Raw genomic sequence first — 18,769 nt, 5'->3', positions numbered from 1 at the left:
GGGCTCGGGCGGGAGCGCGAGCGCCGCGTCCCCGGCGCTGGGAGGGCGCGATCGGGAAGCCGCAGCGCCGCCCGGCGGAGCGGCCCCCACGTGACCGGCGGAGGCGCCGCGTGTTCCCGGCACCGCCCCGGGGGCGGGAGCCACGGGCTAGCCCCGGGTGCTGGGCTGGGGGCACCCGGTCAGGAGCGGCCAGCGACGTGGACAGCCGGGAGGCGCACAGGGACACGTCCTCGCTGCTGATTTGGAGCTCCGGGTTCTAGTGATTAGGTTCGCTGGCGTCTGCCTCTTTGTTGGCCCCACGTCTCTAAGGATTTCTTTTCTTCTCTTTTTTTTCCCTCTGTGGTATCCGCTGGTTTCCCATCTCGTTCTTCACCCACTTCCCCTTACACCCACTCTTACATCCTCACCCTAATGAAACTGGCAGAATTCGGAGTCCTGGGTGTCATTGCAGGAGCTTAGAAGGAGACATTGGTTAAACAAAAGAAAGGGAAAGGCAGGCACTCATTCACTCATTTGCCAAATATTGAGACCAACTAAAGGGGAGGGATTCATGGCCTAATGTGGGTGGTCGGGGTAGGGGCAATGCAAAGTGTTTTATCTGGGGTATCCTGTTTATCTTCCAAAGCTGCGTGGAAAACAGTATAGTACCTGTTGCTGAATGGGTTCAAAGAAATGACAGCTATTTCAGGTAGAATTCACAGTACTCAACTCAGGTTCATGTTCCCACTGTAAGGAGAGGTGTCTTTGAGATCATATCTACACTAAGGAAATGATTTCTTCAGAATTTACCAAAGCCTTTAAACCTGTCAAGACCCTCCCTTATCACCTCCATCATTGCCTCCAAGCTGGTTAATCATGAATCAAATAGTTTTCAGGGAGGTGGAACTGAATTTAGTTATTTAAATGCATCTCTTAAAACCTTGCAGCTCCACATGTCATTTGAGGACCGCTCTATGCAATCATCCGAGAAGTGATAATTTGTCTCTTTAAAGAGAATGACTGAGACAAAATCGCGCCCCCCCTGCCCCCCCCCCCCTGCTGGGTCTCCCATACCACAGTTGAATTGCTCAAGGGTTCCCTCCCAGAGAGGCTCAAAGTTTACAAGAAAAAAATTAAGGCAGAAAAACTGACCCTTTTTCCACAGAGGTAGAAAGGAGTCCAAACATTGAGGTGCTTCCCAATACACAAGCAAGGTAAAAAGTAGAGCCACGTATGTTAAATCCCCAGGTGGGACATGCCCCTGAGTGTATCACCCTCACAGTGTTCTTGAACTAGGCCCCAAATCCTCCATCCTTCCACTTCTTCCAAAACAAATCTGAATGTCACCTTGGGGAAGGAGACCAGACAATGCATCAATCTGCTTCCTCCTCCACTCTAAATACCGAAACTTAACTCCTAAAGTGGCTTAGATTTCGTCCAAATAACATATGCCAAACTGTTCCCCTTAGAAGCCATCAGAAAATTAGTATGCTTCCATCTTAAATGTGTTTTGAAAACTGTATTCTACCTTTATCAATCAATCAATTTGCTTTATCTGGTTAAGAAAACTGGATAGGACCAGAGAACACCCCTGGACTGGGGCCTTTCCCTGGAGGTCCTACACCTGATAAGAATGAGTTTGGTCAACAGGAACTGTCTCAGAGCCCCTTGGCCTGCCAAGTACTGATGCAGTTAGTACTACAGGAAGCCAGGTAAGAAGCCTTGTCCACACATTCTTTGAAAGCCAGTGTTCTAGAAAACTAAGTCAAATCAGGAGAACTCAATGACAAAATAAAACCTCAGGGAAAGAAATTGTCTTTATTATACCTCGTATACCCAGGCAAGAAGGACTTCTGCCCTGAGCAACCAACTTGGCCCTCCTGTAGCCATATTGCACCCTAGGTGGTTAAGTTTCTGATGGGCCAAGGAGACTTTCCCTCTCTACCTTCTAAAACACAGTAGGTATAAAGAACCTAGAATTCCAGATGTAAACACCCTCAAGCCTGGTTAGGGGATATAGGGGATATAGCTAAGGGGATATAGCTCAATTGATAGAGTACTTACCTCAAATGCACAAGGCCTGAGTGGGGATCAGAGGATGCTGCCCCTTTCTCTTCTTCTCTTTTACTTTCCAGCTGCCATGAGATGACTAGCTTGCTCGACCATGAGTTGTCTTTGATGTGCTGCCTTGAACCAGTCCCTAAGCAATGCAGCCAATGGACCACAGTCTGTGAGCGAAAATAACCCTTTTCTCTTTGGAAGCTTTTTATGGCAACTTGATTTTGTAGTAACAGAAAGCTAACAAACTCAGGGAATATGAGGTGCTCAAGGGTTCCCTCCCAGAGAGGCTCAAAGTTTACAAGAAAAAAATTAAGGCAGAAAAACTGACCCTTTTTCCACAGAGGTAGAAAGGAGTCCAAACATTGAGGTGCTTCCCAATACACAAGCAAGGTAAAAAGTAGAGCCACGTATGTTAAATCCCCAGGTGGGACATCCCCAGGTGGACTCAAAAGGAGTTACTCATCCTAGAGCCTGGGGTTTGTGCATGGGGCTTGACTGTAGCCATGTACCCACGGGGCTCCTTGCCACTGAATGGAGTCATTAGGGCAAAAAGGGGCATGAACACACCACATGTCAGCATGAGGTAACACATTTACATATTTAGGTACATGGTACATGGGTCTCCCTTGGTACTCTTGCCCCAGGCCCTACAGATGGTAGGATAAGTCTTAAACGCTGCCCCTGCCCCAAAAAGAAAGACTGTAATCCCAGTGGCTCAGGAGGATCCCAAATTTCAAGCCAGCCTTAGCAACTTAATAAGACCCTATCTCAAAATTTTTTAAAAAATAAATAAATAAAGAGACAGCTGGGAATGTGGCCCAGTGGTTAAGCACCCCCGAGTTCAACGCCCAGTACTGAAAAACAAAAACAAGTTTTCTTGCCTTGGATTTTCTTGCCATAGACCTAACCTAAACACTTTCCAAAACTTTTCCAATTTAGTCTTTTAATTTATTCTATTTTGCTTATACTTATACTATTGCCATTTGAGCCCTGTGATTGCAATAACATCCCACATACAGCGGCTTTGTCCCAGGGTCCAGACCCTCTGTGGTGCACACAGTTGTTTATAGGTTAAGAAGAGTATGTATAAAGAGGTAGTGAGGCCTTAAGAGATATGGCTAAGGAGAAGGGAGCCTTGTGGTCATTCTAGAAAAAGATCCTCCATTTACTTATCTGTCAGTCCTAGCTTGAATGGGAGTCGAGAGACAGGGATCTTTTGCTCTTATTCCTTGATAAGACTACCAATGAAATCCACATGAGCTTTATCCCTCATATCTTTTGGTCCATCTTCAACATACACAACTCTTCTCCATCTTGACATATTTCTCTCTTGATCCTAAACCCTAGTTACAATCTCATTTCCTTATTGCCTTTCCCTGTAGAATACCTTACTTACCTGGGTTGTCCCAGGTGATCTGGTTCTCCTCCACTGGTTCCCTCTCTGGGCCCAGGAATCTGGATTCCATCCCCACCAAGGTCACCAATCTTGATCTGTAAAAGATCATCTCACACTTTCTCCTTCCTTGACTTCCCATCACCAAAAATGTTAAACTTCCTTAGGACAGTTTATTTTTTCTTGGCCTGTAGGACATTTGGTGTTACGATAAGTTTGGGGTTTTCAAAGAGCCTTGTAAAAACTAATTATTTCCTTCTAGGAATCAAGTTTGCAATTAGATGAAGAGCTACCGAAGACCCACTCTAACTATATGAGTAAACTGGCTAGGATTTGCCCAGTTACAAATAGCTTCTTTTGACAGCACTTAGTCACTATGTTTTTTCCACTTATGTTACTCTACCTACATTAAAGTGCATAATTCTAAAAAACATGTGAGTATTCTTTTCCACTGAATTTTAACTTTGTCATTCACAACTTAGTAAAGTCTTTATTGTAAGGTGACCCAATGTCCCAGTTTACACAAGACTGAGGAGTTTCCCAGGATGGGAAACATTCTGTGCTTAAAAGCAGGGCAATCCTAGGAAACTAGTACAGTCAGTTCACCTACTTGGTCTTTAAAAAGAGCCCTTTATCTTGCTCTTCTTTCATCATTCAGGAGTTCAGAAAGCACAGTTTCCCAAAAGTGTGACATTTTACTTGGTTCAGCTTTAGACTCAATATAGTTCCCGATTTTATTTACTTAGCTGCTCTCAACTTAGAAGAAAAGGCATGTGTCTGGATGTTCTAACTAACAATGGAGTATGGAAACTACATGTCTAGTCTTGAAAGGATATTTGGCAATACCTTAACCCTGCAATGCAAAGAGACTCAGGGCTGGGTTATACCACATGAGAAAATGAATTTGAACTCTCCTTGAAGTCTGGAAGTGTTGAGTGTGTGTACTGCTTGATCACAAAGGGGAGGACTTTCCACATTTTTCTCTTGTAATTTTAGATCCAGCCAATGTTTTACTTTAAATAAATGGCAACAATGCTCCCTTCTCTCCAACAAAATGTAACTAAGAGAAAATCTCCCCCTTTTTGGCTCAGCTTTACAAAAGTAGAGGAAATCAAGGGGAAAACAGAGAAAAAGCAGGGATATCTCTCTAAAATGTTTTAGACTTATTTCAAAGAAGAAGATTAGAAATAAACATTAAAAATTGACATCAACAAACTGGCTGTGGTGGTGCATACCTGTAATCCCAGGTACTTGGGAGACTGAGGCAGGTGAATCACCTGTTCAAGCCTGGACAATTTAGTGAGACAGTATGTCAAAAGAAAAAAAGAAGGGCTGGGGATGTGGCTCAAGCCGTAGCGCGCTCGCCTGGCATGCATGCAGCCGGGGTTCGATCCTCAGCACCACATACAAACAAAGATGTTGTGTCCGCCGAAAACTAAAAACATAAATGTTAAAAATTTCTCTCTTTCTCTCTCTTTAAAAAAAAAAAAACATGCTAAGCTGGGGTTGTGGCTCAGTGGTAGAGTGCTTGCCCGGCATGTGTGAGGGTACTGGGTTTAATCCTCAGTACCATATAAAAGTAAGTAAATAAAATAAAGGTATTGTGTCCACCTACAACTAAAAAATATTAAAAAAGAAAAAAAGAAGAAAGAAAAAGGGGTTGGAGTTGTAGCACAGTGATAGAGCACTTACCTAGCAGGTATGAATCCCTACATTTGATCCCCAGTGCAAAAACAAAAACAAATGAACAAACAAACAAAAAATTGACATCAAATATGCCCATGAATACTGTGGCACTATTTGTAATACTTAAGATGTGAAATCAACTTAGGTGCCCATTAACAAGGGAATGGATAAATAAAATGTGGAATATATAAATAATGGAAGATTATTCAGACATAATTAATGAAATCTTATCATTTATAGTAAAAATGAGTCAAACCAGAAGACATTGTGTTAATGAAATACACCAGACACAGAAAAACAAATACTGCATGTTATCTCTCATATGCAGAATAAAAAATTTAAAACAAAAGTTGATGTGGATGTAGAAGAGTGATTACTAGAGATTGGGAAGGAAGAAATGGGGGGAAGAGAGTGGATTAAGGGAGGCTGGATCTGATCAGTGTATACTGTATGCATGTGTTAAACTATCACACTGAACTCCATTAATAGGTACAATTAATACATGGCAATCAAAAATAATAAAATATTTTAAAAATCAACATTGAACAATTTAGCCAAAGAGGGTCTTATGAGTTGTGTCATCTGAACTTCTGCTATTGGGCTCTGAGAGTAATTCACCTCTCAATAACTGAGATGTATTAAATGGTGTTCTGTGTACCCAAACACTGTGCTGGGTGCTATCCATGTAGTATTTCATTTAATCTTTACAATCTCCCTGAACAGTGGATTCCATTATTATCCTCATTTTAGAAATAGAAAAAAAAAAAAATGAAGGTGAGCTAGTGAATAGCAGAATCCAAAACTCAAAACAAACAGAGTGCAAAATTCATGCATTTGGTCCCCATGCTATTTGATGAGGGGTTAGAAATGTGGAGGGGACATGTTCTAAGCTCACTGGAAGCAGACTGAGTATTTTAAGCCTAAAGCACTGGTACCAGATGGAAAGCAGGACTGACACCCAGTCTTCAGGAGAAATTAAATTTTGCTCAAAATCAAAGAATGTCATATTGAGCAATCAAAAGCTCTAAACACACAGTATTCCCGAAGTACAAGATCAGAATTTAACATCTATTATTAAATGTTACTGCAGGGAGCCAACAGAATTTCTATGCCAGTTATTGTTTGATCTGTTTTAGGCAAATGGGTATAATACCAGTGTCTACAAAATCCATACTTCAATTAGAAGGCATTTCACACTATTTTGATAAGGGCATTAAAAAAAAAAAAAAAAAAAAAGACTACTTTATCAAGGTGAAAATAAGGACAAAGAATCTGACATTTTTTATTTTGATTTTTTAAAAGTTATTTAAGCATGCCCCACCTTCTTCCCAAAATTAAGTAAATCTGCCTTTGAAGCACCATCTGATTTGATTCGAATACAAGCCAGTTCCTAGCAGCAATGGTTAAGAGCCTGAGAGTAGTCACCTAAATACAGAGTGTTAAAAAAAAAAAAAAAAATGTGTTCAAGTCTCCTCCAGACAGCAAAAGCAAAATTGTACCAATATGTCTGTTGTTGTTGTTTTTTTTTCCCTTTCCCTTGTTCTACTGAAAACAAATTTATCTTGGAATGTGTAGCATTAAATTTAACGTGGGATCTCTTTGTGTTTCCAGGTCAAGTGGAACACATAGGCTCCCTACTGAGGAAAATAAACTGCAATGTATTTTTAGCACCCGTTGAAAGTACTTTCAGCTGAAGATATTCTGCAGGAGCCAGTTTATTTCACTGAAGGCCAAAGGATTTGCCACAATGTCACCTACAATTCCAGAACTTTCTCCTAGGCTGTGTAAATATGCTCCCACCCCACCCATTCTACTGCACACCATTCTCAGTCCAAATCCTGGAGCAAATATTCTCGTTCTGAGGAAAAAAAAGAAAAGAAAGAAAGAAAACCAATCCAGTGAAAGATAAATGGAAAACATCTGTGAAATAGTTACGACAAATGGAACTAACTATCTCATACTTGGCACTTTGAAATGAAGCACATCCAGACAAGGGAATAGAGTGAATGTGTGGCAGAGGGGGTGCCCTCCACTTTGTGCCCAGTGATGATGATAAGCCACAGACAGACCTCCCCCCCACCAAGGTCAGGCTGCTTGAAAGGTACCTCTATGGTGTATGGTGCTATTATGGTTTGGATGTAAGGTGTGTCTCCCCCCCCCCCCCCCAGCTCATGTGTGAGATAATGCAAGGAGGTTTGGAGAAGAGATGATTGGGTTATGAGAAGCTTAACTCAATCAGCCAACTGATTTTTTGATGGGATTAACTGGGTGGTGCCTGAAAGTGGGTAGGGCGTGGCTAGAGGAGGTGGGTCCCTGGAGGTGTGGCTTTGTGGTATATATTTTGTATCTGGCAATGGAGTCTCTGCTCTCTGACCATCATGTGAGCTGCTTCCCTCTGCCACTCTCTTCCACCATAATGTTCTGCCTCACTTGGAGCCCCAGTGAATGCAGCAGGCTGGCCATGGACTGAGACCTCTGAAACTGTGAGCCCCCAAATAAACTTTTCTTCCTCTAAAATTGTTCTTGTCAGGTCTTTTCATCACAGCAGTGAAAAAGCTGACAAAAACATGTACAAAGCCACTAAAGGCAGCACATTCCACAGATACCGCCATGTTCAAGGGCATGCAGCGAAAGAAGCTCAGGTGGTTTTCACTTGCACCCATTCTCTCCAAAGGTTGTGTGTGTGTGCATGAGCTCTGTAGACCTCGTAGTGGAGTTTTAGTGACTAATCTGAAACTTGGTGACAGTGAGACAAACAGCTGAGGACTTTACTTTTGTCGGCACAGTTTTTTAAAAATATTTCTCATTTTTAAAAGGAGATATACTTGACTCTTAGCTTTTAAATAAATGACACAGGCATACGGGGCTCTCCTTTTTGAACACTCATTCCCCCACAATTTTAAAGTCTATAATGGCAAAATATAACACATATCATAAAGCATAGCACCAAAAATGTAAAGTCTTCCCAAAGAACCAATTATTATTGTTTTCCTGAAACTGTGCCAGTCAGCTTTCTGTTACTGTAACAAATACCTGGGATAAACAACTTATAAAAAGAAAAGATTTATTTTGGCTCAAGCTTTGAAGATTTAGTCCATGACCAATTAGCCCTGTTGTTTTGGGCCTGTGGCAACCCATCATAGTAGGAGCACATGACAGAGCAATCTGTTTACCTCTTACCCAAGAAATGAAAGAGAAAAAGAAGAAGGAGTTGGAATCCCAATACACCCTTCAAGGGCATGTTCTGATGACTAACCCTCTCACTAGGCTTTACCTCTTAAAAGTTCCACCACCTCCCAATAGCACCAAGCTAATGACGACGCTTTTAACACAGAGGCCTATGGTGGAAATTCCACATCTAGACTATAGCGAAAGCCAAGTATTTGTTCAAGAATATGAAGCCAAATTTACCATTAATGGTCTTCCTAACACTACTCTTGTAGCAAAAAAGCCTTTCTATATATTCTTCTGTAAAACAGAACCAAATACCCTATTTCCCTATCTACTCTCAGCTCCATCCTATGAATTGGTGAAGTTCCTTGAAATAATGCCATGTAAACATGAGGGATTATGGGTTGTCACAATGTCATATCATGGTTGGTCATAGCTTTATTATTAATCCAACAAATATTTTTGTCAGATCCTGTTTAAGATGTCTGAATACAAGATAACTTGAGAAGACTTCATTGTTCTCTTCACTGACTTATTTATCTGCTATTGATTAAGATAGTCTTCAAAAGCTATGGTCTGCTAGTAAGTTAAAAAGAAACTATTTAGAAATTCTCAAAGCAGATCTGATGGAGGTCTAGATAAAGCAGACAACAGGCACCTCAGTTTGATTCCTTTGTTCCCTAACTACGTTGGTTGTTCAGGTATTAAAGAACAATTTGAGGAAGCCCTTCCCTTCCTTTAGGGGAATATTGTTCCATGGTCTTAAATACAGTCATATTAACATTTAATTTATATTTGCAAAATCACATTTGGAATATTAAGTTTATGTATTAAGGATTTGTGTTTTGTTCTAATATGAAATATTACAAATATTTTTTTCCTTAGTTTGGCTTAATTTAATAAATTTTCTTTTAGCAAGCTTAACCTGATTGTACAAATTAAGTGAAAATGTGCTCCAAGATTAACTGGAAAAATATATAGGAGGCTTGCTGGGCATGGTGGCCCATACCTGTAATCCCAGCTGCTTGGGAGGCTGAGGCAGAAGGATCGCAAGTTCAAAGCCAGCCTCAGCAAAAGCAAGGGGCTAAGCAACTCAGTGAGGCCCTGTCTCTAAAAAAAAATACAAAACAGGGCTGGGGATGTGGCTCAGTGGTTGAGTGCCCCTGGTACAAATATATATATATATTACCCCTAGCAGTTTAGGGTCTATATTGCCTTTGACATAATCACATACCCCCATGCTTTCATTGTTGTGTTAGAGTCTGTGTCTCTACAAAACAACTGCATTTGACTACAACCAAACTCTCAGGTTTTCTCTCAAATATCAGTGTTCACTTTTGTGCAGATGAGAAACTTAAAATGGATAGTTTTAGTTTATTTTTTGAAATTAAATCTGAAATTATAGGACATGCTTTTAGAAACACAGTCGGTATGATGTACAACTCTTTGGCCTCTTTGCTAGTTGAGTAGTTCTTTTAACTATCCCTGTTTGCCCAGCAGCCATTTGTCCAGGTGGCCCCACGCCCCTGCCTTCACTTAATCAGATCTCAGGTGGGCACTTAATGGAACCTGGGCGAGAGTCCCCCACCTGGACATTTGAATTTAGGACGGAGAGAAGGAAAGTCACAATTTCTGTGGGTCTAGATGGTAATGGTGGAGACATGGGCAGTCATCTCTATACTATTATATAGAAATCTAGGAGCAGAGGAAAGCCAATCCGTCAAAAAAGAAAATCATAAAACTATTCACCAAGAAAGAAAAAATCAGATGTGAAATGATGACAGGAGAGAGAGCCTATTTTGGGGATTTCCAACAACATTTGGGTTTCTTGCCTGGTCCTAGATCTATTCCCCACCCTAAAGCTTTATATTAAATCTCCTTTGCTAGATTGCCCTTGAATTGGTTTCTCTCCTTTGAAGCTAAAAGATCTTAATAGAAAATTTTATCTGAAAGTGAGTTAGCAAGTTACAGTCCATCAGGAAGAAAAAAAAGGTCACCGCTTATGGGGTGAGAAGTAACTAGTCCTTCAACCAAGGAACATACAGTATGTTAGAAGGTGCTCAGTTCTTGCAGAATTTCAAAAAAGTGCAGAAAGAGGATGAAGGAAAAGACTCCAGTCCAAGGTTGTGTCACCAAAAGTAAATAGAGGAAAATAAAGTAAGAATTAGAATTATGGGAAAGAAGCCTTTCTGATTGCAGTAAGCTATCTAAGATCAAAATTAGTTGAAAAACAATCTACAAGGACACAAGACATGTCTCATAGTAGCAACAGATTCTGTATTGTACCATTTTGAAACTAAAATATTTGAGGAAAATGTATAATATTGGAAATTAAAAGGGAAATATTTCAGAGAAACCAGAGAAATTGAGGACTTCAACTCCAAAACTTCAATTTTAACTCCCAAATCCTCCACATTTGCTCTCTCTATTCCACTTGACTCATCCCACAAACATGATTGAGACTTGTATAGCAATTCAGCTCAAATCAATTTAGGTGACTTTTCGTGATACAGAAGAAGGAAAAAGTACCATTCTAAGCTAAAGAAAATGATAGAGAAAATATCTTAACACATATGACAGTTTGTATTCAATATATAAGGACTTCCTACAAATCAACTTGCAAAGATGAATAGTATTATAGAAAAATAGACAAAGAATTTACATTGAAAGAAATGAAAATGCTAATAAACATGAAAAGAATTTGACCTTGGGATTGATCAAAGCAATGCAAATTAAAACAGGATCCTGTATTAGTCCATTTTCTATCACTATAAAGAAGTACCTGAGACTGGATACTTTATAAAGAAATGAGGTTTTTTTTGTTTTTTTTTTTCCACAGTTCTGGAGGTTTAAGCTCATGGTACTCACTTCAGCTCTATTTGGGTGAAAAGGACCTCATGGTAGATGGCATCACAATGATGGAAGCATTTGGGATGGAAAGATCACAGAGGGAAACAAGAAGACAAGAGTTCAGGATGTGACCAGACTTGTTGCTTTGTAATAACCAGGGAAGACAGCTGATCCAGAGTCCCACAAGAACTACCTTAACCTCTTCCAAGGGCAGTGCCCTCAGGAAGACCTAACCACTTCCCACTAGACCCAGCCTCATAAAGGTCCCACCACCTCTGAACATCACCACAATAAGGAGCAAACTCCCAACACATGAACCCCTGGGGGCATGCACTCAGCCATATCCAAACCACAGCAGATACCATATAGAGTCTATCAAATTGGAATCAATTTTAAACATCCAGCATTAATAGGACATTAGGGAAAAGGGACACTTTCAGGTACAATAGGTACAAGTGTAAACTAATACAGTAAATGCTTATGTAAAGTATTTAATAATCTATAACAGAAACCTTTAAAAATCTTCTATTCCAGGAAATTATTCTAAAGAAATAGAGGTGCACCCACCCAAAGATCCAGAGAAAATTAAAAACACTCTGGATTTCCAACAGTAAAATAAATGTTGTAGTGGATGTATGATAGAATCTGTATACACATTAAAAATTGTTTTTCAGGAACAGAGGGTATAGCAGAGCAGTATATAGCATGTAGAAGGCCCTGGGTTCAATCTCTAAGCACCACATTGAAAAAAAAAAAAAAAGTCTTCCAACCAGGTACGGTGACAAGTCATTGGGATTCCAGCAACTTGGGAGGCTGAGGCAGGAGGATCTCCAGTCCAAAGTCAGCCTCAGAAACTTAGCAAGGCCCTCAGCAATGTAGTGAGACCCCACCTCAAAAAATAAAAAGGGCTGGGGATGTGGTTCAGTACTTAAATGCCCCTGGATTCAATCCCTGGTACCAAAAAAATAAAAAATAAAAAAGTCTTCCAAAAAAATTTAATAACTTAAAAATATATGTATTGTAATATCTGTTGAAGTATCAAAATATAACTCATATGAAGCATAACCCCACTTTTATGTAAAATAGTTTTACACATTATATACATCTATGTGTGTATATGTTTGAGTGTGTACATTCATAGAAAAAAGTCTGAAATATGTGCATCGAATTGTTGGTAATTATTATTTCTGTTTGCTGGAATTGCAGCTATTTTACTTTCTTTCTTTTGTATTTTCCAAATTTTCTATAGGGGGTGTTATCTTTATCACCAAAATATATTATATCTCAAAAGAAATTAATACAAAAATATGCATACATTTTTGTTTAAGCAGTCACTTGGTACATTTAATGCTATAATTCTGTCTTTCAATTCGTGATTGTTTGAGAGCAAACATGTTCACAAGGAAATCTCCCGTCTTCCTGGAATATTCCATCTAAACTTCCTCCTTAGCCTTAACACAACCCTTATCCAACATGTGCAGTTTCTCCAAATTAATTGCATGCGACTCATAAAATTGGGGATTTTTAAATACATTTCAACAATGTCAGGAATCTGGTTGCTTAGTATTACAATACAAAACATTTCCAGAATGCTAGCTTCCAACTACCAGAAAAAAGAAAAAAAAAAATTTAAAGCAGATGAAGTCCTGGAAACATGCTTTTGCTTAGCTTTAGTTTAGCCAAGGAGACTCTTCCACCCCACCCCCACTTTTTAGATAATGTGTTTCTCCACTGCTGCCTCCTTGTTCTGCATGGAGGAGTAGGTAAATGCATGAGTATGGGGTCAAGGTTAACAGCAGGTAAGGAGAAAAGTCTCAAAGGAGAATTTAACATTGAAGCCTATGGAACCCCTCACATCAATCCACCTACATTAAGTGAACTCTATTTAGAAGTCACATAACCAAGTAATAGTAAAAAAATCATTTCACAACCGAGTGAACTCTCAACACTGCCTCACTCTGTGACCATGGGCAAGTGACATAGCCATCATGTTTCTTGGTTCTATCAGCCATAAAAGGAAGGAGTTGAATTGCATTGGCTTCTTCTTTTAAATCAATTAATTTTGAAAATCAGTATCTAAAATTGTATGAATTTATCCTGCACAACATGATGTTTTGAAGTGTATAAACACTGTGGAATGGCTATATCTAACTGATTAGTGAATTCATTACCTCTCATAGTTATAATTTTGTGATTTTTGAATTATTTTTTTTAGTTGTTGATAGACGTTTATTATTTTTATTTATTTATTTATATGCGGTTCTGAGAATTGAACCCAGTGCCTCACACATGCCAGGTAAGTGCACTATGGCTGAGCCCCAGCCCCAGCCCATAATTTTGTGATATTTTTTATGGTCACTTTTGAGAACACTTAAGATTCACTTGCTTAGCATTTTTCAAGAATGCTGTATATCCTCATTAATTACAGTTACCATGATGCACAATAGACTTCTTGGATTGATTCCTCTAACTGTAAATATGTATCTGGTTGATTTCTTTTCTTTTCTTTTTGGGGGGGCGGGGACCAGGGATTGAACTCAGGGGCACTCGACCTCTGAGCCTAATCTCCAGTCCTATTTTTTGTATTTCATTTAGAGACAGGGTCTCACTCAGTTGTTCAGCGCCTCACTTTTTGCTGAGGCTGGCTTGGAACTCTCAATTCTCCTGCCTCAGGCTCCCGAGCCGCTGGGATTAGAGGTGTGCACCACTGCACCTGGCCTCACATCAGATTCTTAATTTGGAGTCTGACAATGTGCATCAGAAGGTCCATAAACAGATAAAATTATAAGTAGAATGATATGAATTTTTCAAAGAAGAAATTCATGGTTTTCATCAGGTTCTCTATTCATGATCCCAAGAGAAATGGTGGCCTACTGAATTACAGAACTTTTTAATTCCATTTAGCATTAACATTCCACGTTTCTCAATTTATGCATATTTTGGATACACTTTCACTTGATTAGACAACTTTATTTTATACTATGTTTAGCTTTACTCAGACTTCAAGGTGGTAAGGCTAGAATCCAGTGTGAAGTGAAAATTATAGTTCATCTTTCAATTATAAGAGTTTTTGTGCCAGGCGCAGTAGCACATGCCTGTAATCCCGGTAGCTCCGGAGACTGAGGCAGGAAGAACACAAATTCAAAGCCAGCCTCAGCAACTTAACAAGGCCCTAAAGGACTTAGAAAGATCCTGTCTCAAAATAAAACATAAAAAAGGCTGGGGATGTGGCTCAGTGCTTAAGCATCCCTGGGTTCAATCCCTGGTACTACAGCAAGGAAGAGGTTTTGCAAAAAAAGGTATATATATTGATATACATATATATCCTTAAATGTGTGTTTAGATATGTACATTATACATGTGTCTTTGCATACACAAAAGCTACATAATGCACAACATTTTAAAAAAATAGTTTAATATTTCATGTCAATAAAAAATTCTGTAATTATGTGAAACTAGACATAATTTAATGGTTTCATGGTCCTCATTAAAATATTTTTAAGTGAATATATGATAAGGACAATTATATGCAGTGTTATCACTATATGATTCTGAGGCCGATTTCAGTAAGATAGTCTTAAGAAGTAGATTGGAAAGAAGTGGGGCAAAGTCATAAAACTCTAATTCCAAGAGTCCCAAACTCATCAATACGTAGCAATATAGCTATAATTAATTCAGAATCTTCAGATCCTCGCTACCTGTTTGACATCAATAATGCAAAAAAAATCTGCTCACATTCATCTCCTTGACATTGGCTATTCTTTCAAGAGACCACTTGGGAATGAGCTGGTGGTAATGCAGGTTCATGGCACCTTGTTGCTTTAGAAGCTGACTGTAGAATGGTATTGGGAAATTCTGTCTGGGAACGAGCTCTATGGCAGTGTCTTTGCCAGGGGCACTAAGTCAACATGCCAGATCACATCCCTCTTTCCTGACCAGTCTTGATGAGCAAGAGCCCATCTCACTGGTTCTGGGTGCTCTGCGATGATGTGCAACAGAGATACCACACCCACAAAACAAAATCATAGCCTGGCCCTGCCACTGTGGAGAAAAATTTATTTTTATTTAAAATGTGGTTAATCTTGGAGTGTTAGAGTGCCTATAAACATCTTGCAAAAGGTTAAATTCAGTCATCTAATCATGAGATTCCTTATCTCTTTGACTCTTTGAAAGTATCGCTGCCACATGTTTTATGTACAGTTAAAAAAAAAAAAGTGTGCAGCTTTGTCCCTAAAGAACTCAGTGGATTTTCAAATAAAGACCAAAATAAAACAATTAAGTAAATTTGGGACAATGGGATAAACACAATGTGCTACACACATATAGTGGAATATTAGTCAGCTGCAGAGAGGATAGAAATTTTGAAGCTTGCCACAGCATGGGTGGGCCTTGGACACCTTCAGCTAAGTGAAACAAGCCAGTCACTGAATGATTCCACTTGGCTGAGGTGCCCAGAGTTGTCAGAGGAAGTAGTTGTCAGACAGGAAGTCGAATGCCAGTTGCCATATTACTGAGGGAGGCAGGCGCAGGTGGGAAGTTAATGTGTCATGGGGCCAGAGTTTCAGTATGAGAGAATTAAAAAGTTCTGGAGATGAATGTTGGTGACAGTTACACAACAGTGTTGGTATGTTCTTAAACAGATGTAATGCCACTGACCTGCACATTTAAAAAATGGTTAAAGTGGTAAATCTTGTGTGTTATATACATGTACATATATTTTATGTAAATAAATATATATAATAAATATAATAAATAAATACATATTTTTTAAACAATACTGTTGAGTTGGAAAGAGGAGGAGATGAGGGAGAGGAAGAAGGAAAGAAAGAATCATGATGAAATGAAGGAAATTTGAATATTTGCTAGATATGCAATGATATAAAGGAAGCAGTTTAAAGGCTCTGACTTTTAGTAGTACATACTGAAATATTTATAGATGAAATGATGTCTGTGATGTGCTTCAGAATAACCTGGTGAGGAGTAACAGGGGAGGTACAGATGAAATCACTTTTGACATGAGTTGATTGAATGTGAAAAGGGAAAATAAGAATAGTCTTAAGCAAATGACTCCTCCAAGTCATTTAGCTATGTCTTGTGCTGGTTACAACTTATTTAAAAGAATTTACTATTCCTCAATTTTAAAAAGTCTCTTAAGTGAGAAAATTGGTACCTTGTAACAGTGGGTGACTCAGTTACTGCAAGTCCTCTTTCAAGAATACATTCCTCTGTCATGCTAAGCGAAGTAAGCCAATCCCAAAAAACCAAAGGCCTAATGTTCTCTCTGATAAGTGAATGCTGATCCACAATGAGGGTAGGAAGTGGAGGAACTTTGATTGGTCAAAGGGGAGGGAAGGGAGGGGAAGAGGCATGGGGGCAGGAAAGATGGTGGAATGAGATGGACATCATAACCTAACCGGAGCTCCATGTATGACTGCACATACAGTGTGACACTACATCATGTACAAGCAGAGAAATGAAAAATTGTGCTGCAATTGTGTATAATGAATCTAAATGCATTCTGCTGTTTATATATATATATTTAAAATTAATTAATTTTTTAAAAAAAGAATGCATTCCTCAGTCTGTGTCATGTACTTCATAAAAGATCTTTGTCTCAGCAGAAATTTATGGTCTATATGTAATTTACCAGTTAGTGGTTTTATTAAAATTCATTCCTCATTTAGTTTAAAAATGGATTATGCCATCTCAAATCCAGGCAAACATGGGAGGAACTTTTTGGCAGTGCCTGTAAAAGATTTTCTCAAAATCCAATTTTACTTTTGATTCTTTAGACAGTACTAGAAATGATATGAACCCAAAATACAATATGCCCAAAAGATTAGACAATCTCATTTTTTCATCAGGAATTCTATTCTTAGGGAAAGTGGTCCTTAACTTTGGTTTCATTTTTTGGAAACTTTAAAATAGGAATTCCTGGATTCTACTCTGAGAAATGCTAATTTACACGATCTGGGATGTGGGAAGCTTTTAAAGTGCAACCAAGATGGAGGTCCTCATAGAAGAGGCTCAGTTTATGGGTCTCCCAAGTGGAGACCTGGGATTGGAGTCCCATACAGGAGGTAAAGCCAGAAGACCATGGATATAATGTTTTCGGGCTTCCTCTGTAATCCTAGGTAGTTTAAGCTATTTCAATGTTGTCATTAGTAATATCTTACAGTATTCTTCACCTTGGGGTTATTTCTCAGCAGGATCTAGTTTTCAGAGGCTAAGATATAAGTTCAATTGAACTAAACTAAAAAGGATGTCAAGGTGACAGCACCTTGGATTAAGTGTGAGAAATACTTAAACTGTAACACAAGCTATAAAAATGTGAGATACAGTTATTATGAATCATAACATTGACAGGACACATGAGCCATACAGGACGAAAGTAGTTATTTGTATGACACAGCCTGCCTTAAAAATAACTCTTAATCAAATACACACAAAAATTGTCTGCTTTTATTTTGGAAGTATTGTGATTTCATCATCCATCTCTCCTACTTGCTGGAAAATGAATGTCATTTTTTTTTTTTTTTTTTTTTTTTTACTCCTGGAAGTTCTGATGCCTACAGTATAAAGCAAAACAGAACCCTTCTGCAACACACTAATTACTAAGTTAACAGCGCAGACCTATGCATACGAAGAGTCATACCACATATGGTTTTGCTTTCTATTACATTCTCACACCTGGTAAGTATCTGGTTTGCTTACTTGTTAACTCTGCATGGTAACAAAAGTAACATAGGAAATCAGATACAAATGGAGAATTTACTGAAAAATAAATTTTAAAAAATTAGCAAGAAGCAGCCCATGAATTCAGCCCTGTGAGAGCTAAGACTAGAAACTCTGCTCTCTCAGGGTTTCAGCCTGCATTCTGTTGGGTGCTTCCAGATCACCTCCTTCTCTGCATAGCCTGGGTCCTGGTTTCTTGTCACATGACTACTTAAGCCCTTTTATGGAGTCATTTCCCCCCCCCAGCTTTGCTTGGGGCTGTTGGGCTTGTGCTTGGTACTGAGTCTCTGAAGCCACTGGACTGGTGTCACCATTCAACACCCCTATTTAAATACTCCTTTAGTTCCTCCTGTTTAGTCTGGCTCATTGGGTGTTGCCCATAAAAACAGTTTGGCTTTTGTAATCACCATTAGAGCAGAGTGTGTGACTAATCAGTCACTTTGCTGCATCTCTGTTATCTTCCACCAAGTGAGTCAGTTTCAGCTTTGGCTCTTTGCTCATGTGTCACTCCCTTCTCTCTGATGTTCAAGTCCATATTTGTTCCTTTTTTAAAAAGCTTATTATTTTTTTTTTCTCTACAAACACAGGCTATATTCTCTCTCAAGAGTGGAACTAACTCCACAGAAATCTGGAAATTTTCAATAACGCTGACTCACTATGCAGAACTCCCAGGGCAAGAAAGTCATTTGTTGTGTGCTGTGGGGGACTGGTACCAATTAGACAGTCACTTCAGGTCATCTTGCATGTGTTGAATATTTACAATGTGCCAGGTGCTTTGCATTTATCATCCTATTAAAAATAAAACTTATGGATAAGAGTTGTAATGCATTCCGCTGTTATATAAAAATTTTTTAAAAAGGGGAAAAAAAGCTAAAAGAAGATAATAAAATCACC

General features: G+C 39.1%; 2 long non-coding RNA genes across 2 annotated transcripts; both read left to right on the top strand.

Moving 5' to 3' along the window:
- The first annotated feature begins 191 nt into the window (after window positions 1-191).
- On the top strand, window positions 192-3,803 carry LOC139705047 (uncharacterized). Its single transcript, XR_011706940.1, has 4 exons — window positions 192-267; window positions 1,544-1,691; window positions 2,115-2,209; window positions 3,696-3,803. It is a non-coding gene; the product is annotated as an uncharacterized lncRNA (long non-coding RNA).
- A 2,940-nt stretch (window positions 3,804-6,743) lies between these two features.
- Window positions 6,744-18,692, top strand: LOC117794560 (uncharacterized). The gene is made up of 3 exons (XR_011707155.1): window positions 6,744-7,602; window positions 17,701-17,833; window positions 18,463-18,692. It is a non-coding gene; the product is annotated as an uncharacterized lncRNA (long non-coding RNA).
- The last annotated feature ends 77 nt before the right edge of the window (window positions 18,693-18,769 follow it).

The sequence above is a fragment of the Marmota flaviventris genome, chromosome 3, assembly GCF_047511675.1.
Source record: "Marmota flaviventris isolate mMarFla1 chromosome 3, mMarFla1.hap1, whole genome shotgun sequence".
Lineage (NCBI taxonomy): Eukaryota > Metazoa > Chordata > Mammalia > Rodentia > Sciuridae > Marmota > Marmota flaviventris.
Note: the sequence above shows the minus strand (reverse complement) of the source record. Positions and strands in the feature narration are given on the sequence as shown.